Source organism: Tauraco erythrolophus, chromosome 18, assembly GCF_009769465.1.
Source record: "Tauraco erythrolophus isolate bTauEry1 chromosome 18, bTauEry1.pri, whole genome shotgun sequence".
NCBI classification, from domain to species: Eukaryota; Metazoa; Chordata; class Aves; order Musophagiformes; family Musophagidae; genus Tauraco; species Tauraco erythrolophus.
In genome coordinates this window covers 14,289,182-14,296,099 of record NC_141482.1, presented here as the reverse complement: position 1 = coordinate 14,296,099, position 6,918 = coordinate 14,289,182, and positions in this window count along the sequence as shown.

Sequence of the window (6,918 nt, the reverse complement as noted above, 5' to 3'; positions counted from 1 at the left end):
GAGGCAGGCAGCGAAGCCCTTCACCTTCAGATTTGTTTGCACGTTCATTTCTGCAAAGAGCACGGAGCTAAAACACTTCCCAAAAGAAGTCGGATGAGGACTGGGCTCCCGGGGGGCAGCACATGGCTGCAGCGGATTTGCTGGAGCTGGTGCACTTGGAGCCCTCCAGGCAGGGCAGGGAGGTGTAGGGGAGAGACGGGGTTTGCAGGAGCCGTGCCCCAGGCCACCCTCATGTGCCAAGCACGCTTGCTCAGCATCTTCCCATGCCGAGGGAAGGGAACAAGCCAGGAGAGGGGATCCTGCAAAGACCAAGGCTGAAAAATCATGATCTGGACACAGCCCGTGGTGTGGGCTGGGGAGAAGTTGGCCCAAAAAAACCACATTCCTCAAAGGAGCTTTTGCACTTGGAGAGGGAAATTTCATGGAGACCTCTTCAAATACATGGGATGCCCTTGTCTTTTATTGGTGCTCGTGAGGAAGGGACGTAAACCACGGGCTCGCACAGCTCAAGCTGTGGCATTGCACAACGGCCTACGCCAGTCTGCCAGTGTTACACCACGCCAACAGCTGATCAGCAATGGGGCCTTGGGCAAGGCTTACATTTCCAGAAGTTTTGGCCCCAGAAGGAGGACAGAGAGTTGGTAGCACCAGTTTAGCTATTTGTCCATGTAAGTGCAGTGCTCCCTTCAGTCCTTTTATTCACCTTCTGTGTTTGGAGGCTACGGGAAATATCTTCTAGTGTTTTTTGCAGCCTAACTTGGTGGAGAGCTATTTTTTCTTGCCCAAGAGTTGATCAGCCACCACTGCAAAACAAAGAATTGGGTTTTCTATGATTCTTCTAAAGAAAATCGTTAGATACCAGGAGTCTGGTGAGAAACCAGTGATGGGTTAGTGGCACTGGATGCTCCACAGCTGATTTGACATTCAGTCTTTCCACTCCAACTGGACTGAGGCAAATCAACTCTTCCTGTCTTTTACTGTAGTGTGACCACTTTGTTTCTAGTTTTCCATCATGGGGAAGAGGAGATGGAAGTAGAATGAGAAAAAAAAACAACTTTGGCACTTTCAGGGTTCGTACATTAGTTGTTCAGGTGCTGCCTCACTGGAGATGACACATCGAGGAGAGCCAGGAAGAGGAGAGCAATGAAGCATCTTTCTTTCCAAGGATCTGTGCCAGAAATGAAGTTCAAAATAAGTTTTCTTGTCTTCAACACTGAGATATTATTGATTAATTAATTACAGAGGGATAAATGACATAGCTGTGTGTTATGAGTAAACCATTTAAAGCCTACCAAAAAATAAAGAGCTGTCATCCTTCCCCAGCTCTTGAGAGCAGGAGCCTTTCCAGTGAAAAGCTTTACTAACGAAGCAGTTGTGAAAAATATTTACTGCCAGAGTTTCTTCAATTGACATTTGCATCTTCTGCAATTTGCCAAACTCTCTGTGCAATTGGAGCCATTTTCATGGGACTATAATTTACGGGAAGGGTTTTTCCTTCACTTCTTGGTGTCTGCTTAAAAAAACCCAAAAGCATTTTTGGCTCTGAAATTCACACTTAATTTTTTATTTCTTTTTGGCCAGAAGAAGAGGGAGGGGCAAGGGAAAATGGATATTGCAGGAGACAGAGCAGAGATGGAGGAGTAAGAGATAGGAAGGACTTGTTAAGTGCAGAGTTTCTCAAACTATGGGTCATGACTGCTTAAGAGAGAGCCAAGACATGTCAGAGGACAACGGGGTCCTCCCCAGTTCAGCCAAGCAGGAGCCAGCTGAAAATGGACCTGGCTCCCCTCTTCCCGCAGAAAAAAAAGATGACTTTTGGGCAAGATGAGCATCCTGGTCCAGCTTGGATGGGAACACAGGCTGGAAGAGGAGCTGCCCAGCCATCCTCCATCCCCGGGAGATGGGAGCCGGCTGTGAACACTGTGTGCATGTTTTTATGTTAGTGAGGAAATGGTTAAAAAAAATCCTGATTGCATGAATCTCGTCCTTGCAGAAGGAGGCAAAGGCAGGGGTGGAGGGGAGGTGAACCCCAGCACGTGCAGCCTGTTCTCGTTTCCCCAGCCCGGGCTGCGCCGCTACCAGCCGAGGGGTAGCGTCAAGATGGAGGAGCCAAAAAAAGGGCATTTTTGAGAAGTTTAAGAAATGCACATTTCAACGGGCTAATTTTCTGGGAGAGAGAGGGATAAGTTCTGGCACAGCCCTGTCCTTGGCATCAGGCACCAGTGCACCCTGCAAAGCACCCCATCCACAGGGCCAGACTGTATTTTTCAGGGTATTAAACATTCGTACATTGAGCTATTGGGGAAATCTGAGCAACAGCGATAGGAACAGGTGAATTTAGGTGGGATCACGAAAACTTACAACGTGTTTCTTGACTAGACAAGTTGTGCCAAAGCCTGACATCGACAGCTACGTTTCTATCATCCTTTTGCACTTCATTGAGAACAGCTGCCACCCAGTTTGGGGATGCCTTTGTACTCTCCTGCACGTTTGTAGCACCTTGGAAGGCAAGAGCTGCTCGCCCGGGGTGTTTGCAGATGGTGCAGGTTTAAGAAGGTGAAGGAAAACTGAGCCAGAGTAGAAAGGACTCATATGCTTCTCCTTCCAACAGAGAAAAAAATTACAGCTAAAGGCCAAAGCAGCACGAGTGGGAGGAGGTCTGGGGTGTGGGCGCAGCTCACCGGTGTGTGTCCAGGGCCGGTGCTGGCAGCGCCAGTCAAAAGAGAAGGAAAAGAGGATTTTTTTTTCAAGAAATTTCCCTGCTTTTTACCTGAGTCTGAGCAATGTATTGCCATTTTGAGAGGTAGAAAGATAAAAATTGGCTGGCTCCTCAACTGCTGAGTAACTCGAAGTTGTTCTGCTGGTTCTGCATAGGATGTTTGCCAGCGCTGGCATCACTGGAGCGACATCAGCTGCAGGCTGGATTGATCCCTGCTGCAGAAGGGACCCCGCAGCACCACGGCCACCCTCCCATGGTGGGACGTCCAGTTCCAGGGCCGTGAGTGAGCCCATTGACACCATCAGCTACAGTTTCTAGGGCCACGAGCAAGCTCCATGACCCTGAACGAGTCACTCTGATCTCTTAAACTGGCAGCTTCTGCATCTGCAAGGGGGATAATGATATTTACCCACTTCAGAGCAAAGAGGCGAGTGATCTGCTGGACACCTGGCCTGTAAGTGTGACACATTTATCTGCTATCACCATTTGCTTGGAGTCTCCATGGCTGCATCTAGTGCAGGCTGGGTACTTTAACTCAGGAAAGACCTGCCAAAAATCCACTGATATAATGGGATCGTAGAATGATTTAGGTTGGAAGGGACCTTAAAGATCATCTAGTTCCAACCCCTCTGCCATGGGCAAGGACACTTCCACTAGATATCCTTACACTGAACATCCCTTCCAGAAGCAGCTTTTCCCTGCCCGCAGCGCTGTCATGTTGGTGTGAAGGTCTGGGAGGTGAGACCCTTTGCTGTGGGTCCAATTGTTTAGAGATTTCCCAAAGTTCATCCTCTGCCTTAGTATGCATTTTGCTCCAGTTTGCTAATTATGATAGGAGGCTTGCAAGCAGGTAGCCCCTGGCTTTGAAATCAGTGAGATGACTCAGAGAAGCCAAGTTACGCTCTCCAGGAGCAGATGGCAGGAGGAAAACACATGTAAAAAATTAATTTGTTCTGTCTGTGCCATCAGTAGTCTTGCAGTGGCTGCCCTTCTCCCACGTGATCTGGTTTTATCTATTTTCGTAATGGAAATTTAAGGTAGGTAATGCCTTGAACCAAGGCTTTTCCAACCAGGTTTTGGAGGACACCCGTGAGTGTCCTCCAGGGTTAAAGCAGCTCCCTCTCACCCTGTGTCACCCAGTGCCATCCCATGAAAACTCGGGGTGAAACGGTGCAACCACAGTGCACAAAGGCAAGACGCCTTTGTTAATTAATGTTATTTAAATGCACCAGCAAACAACTGCTTTAGCCTAGCCTCTCCTTATCCCACTTTTACAGAGCCTTTCCACCTTTGCAAGGCAAGAAAAGCAACCAGCAAGCTCTTCTCCCCGCTCTTCCAGAGGATGACGCATCCATCCCTCGGGTCCAGCACCCAGCGTCGCTCGGTGTGCGGGGACCCGGGCACGCCGGCGGGCACACGGATCCTGCCCCGGGCGAGGCCCGGAGCCGTGTCCCGAGCAGGCGGCTGCAGGGAACGGCGGCGTTTGCGAAGCCGGCGAGCAGCCTCTGCTGGAAGCTGCCTGTTATACGTGCCGCTCCGACGGGACGGCAGGGCTGTCGGGATGGGCTGGTTTTCAACCACGGAGAACGTCGTTGTCTCGTTGCAACATCTGCCTGCTTGTGTTTATGCAGCTCCTCTTTCTATTTTTGGTCTTATTTCTGCATGTCTGCTGCGGAGCAGCCTCCTCCCGAAGTGAGCCCAGCGATGCTGCTCCCCTCGGCTTGCTCCTGCTGGGGGGAGCCCTGGGCATCAGCTGGTGGGTTTGCTCTTATGGAGCTTTATGAAAATCCCAAGAGGATCAGGCTCTGAAGTGCCCTCAGGCTCAAATCCAATGGCCAGTATCACCATCAGTCAGGGCCAGTAATGGGGATACATCAAGCTCAGGCTCATCCTCGTCAACACAAACCCCACTGACGGCCCGAGCAAGGCGGACGTTTCACACCTCACCTCCACGCTCAGCTTATCAGCAGGGACCCACGGGTGGGGGGTCCGCTGCTGGACCAAGTTGAAAAGTCCTGCATAGTCCATGGGAAGATTTTATTCCCCTGTTAGTATGGATTCATACGTGGCACAGACAACCACGCTCAACTCACTTTGCTTCCCAGGAAACGCATGCTGGTGGAGCAGCCACTTCCCAGCAAGGTTTCTGCATGTAGAGCCTACATCACTTGCTTTCAAACAGGGGAGAGGATGTATTTCCAAAAATTTCCTGTTCACATGACACACGCTCACGTCTCTTCAGAGGAACGGTGCTCAGTATGGCTGCAAAAACGCCAGAGCCCTGCTGAGAATTGCAAGCCTGGAAAAACGTTTCTTAAATCCGCACTGAGATGACTGTTAACAAAAAAGAAATGGAGGAGGTGGCAAGAAACCCTACGTGGACTTTTTTATGCTGCATCTCCAACCTGAGATTATCAAACATGTCTGGGTTTTAATTGCACTGCCTGCCCCACTGCAGCTGCACCAGTAGGTCCTGATTTCAGCCTAATCCCAATTTATTATTTACTTACACTGGAACAGGGATAAGGACCGCGCTTCTTGCAAAAAGGCAGAAGTTGGCAAGGCAGATGGAGGACAGTCTGTGACCTTGACTAGTCTCTAAATAGAAGTAAGGATGGGCAGGAAAACTTTGTGCTGGATGACCATGCCATGGAGTGGAAAGGTCAGGACAACGCAGCTGAGACCTGCAGTGGGTGCTCCTGCCGCTCATCCTGCCCTGGAGCTGGCAGGCACTTCTGGCTCCTCAGCCTGGGTTTCTATTTCATTTTATTTGGCCTCAAAATATGAATTGGAACAGCAATGGGGTCCTGTGAAGTTACATTAGCAGTCGAGGAGGTGCACTCTGTGGGGCCACTGGCTCCCAGGCTGCTGCAGATGAAGTTGGCTCCAGTATCACTGAGATGTGCTGCAGTTGGCACTGTAGACGTACCCTAAAATTAGGTATGGGGCTCTGCTCCCCCTTTGCCTCATTCCTCGTTAGCAAGTGGTTGCTAATGATGTGGGGATGCTCTGAGGACACTAATGGGCTTTAACAGCCCTGAGCAGCCTCACCTGGCGTCTCCACTCACAACCCTGGCCCAGGAGCTCATTTCAGCCCAGCGTGAGGCTGTTGGTCCCTGTCTCAGGGATGCTGCAGGATGCTGGTCTCCAGCTCTGGCTGTGACACCATGAACTCACCTGGTGACCTGGGCTCTTGGATGACCTTGCTTGCAATCTCCAGCTCTGTCCTGCTCCTCATTCAGGTACCGCAGCCCAGCCCATGGGGAGGACCCCCTCTTGTAATCACTGGGTGTCTTTAGTCCCCTGCGATGGTCTGTTTGGTGGGAACAAGTATGTGCTTTCATGGAGTTCTTCCATGAAACAGGAACCAGAGGCTGAACCACTGGAGATAGGCATGGGACGGTGGTGGTGCCGCCCCATGGCTTTTGCTACATCTCCTACCACCGCTGCTCAGAGGTCTGGCTGCCACAGGTTATCTTCCCAAGCTCTGTGCTTCCCTGTTACGCCACCGCTGCTCCCATGATATCACCAGGCTGGTCCGAGGAAGAATCTCTCTTCCATGTGGTTGTCATTAATTCCACCACCACAAACATCAGCCTCAGGTACCAGACCATATCAACCAATCAATCTCTAATTGCCATATCCCTCGGTGAAACCAAAAGCCCAAAAAGAAAAAGAAAGTGAATAAAGAGGCCAAGGGCTGCCTTCTGCCCATGCAGATGGCTTGTGAGAAGCCTCGGATGGAAAATACCCCCCTGAGCCCCATGCTGTGTCCCTCTTCAGAGGAACGATCCAGGAATTTCATGCACGTAGAGCAACCACCAAACAGTCCCTACAGGTCTGCCCAGGACCACGGCTCGCCGAGCAGCTGCTTGTTTACCTGCCACCCATTTCCATAGCGTGGGCGTGCAGCCGCGTTCCTGGGAGCCCCAGCTGCTCCCTGCCTGCCTGACCTGTCCGTGCACAGGTGAGGAAGCACAAAGCCACCGTTTGGCAGCAGAGCTGCAGATGGGCCACGCGATTGCTGCGGGGAAACGCTGCCAAGGATGCTCGGTGCCGTACTTAAGGAGCCAGCTCAGCAGCTGGGGTGTAAATCAGGACGGTGATATTGCTGCCAGTGGATGGATGCGACTCTACACCAGTGGAGAATCCAAGCTGTTGGCTGGGGACTGAGCTCCAGGGATGCGCAGCACAGCAGG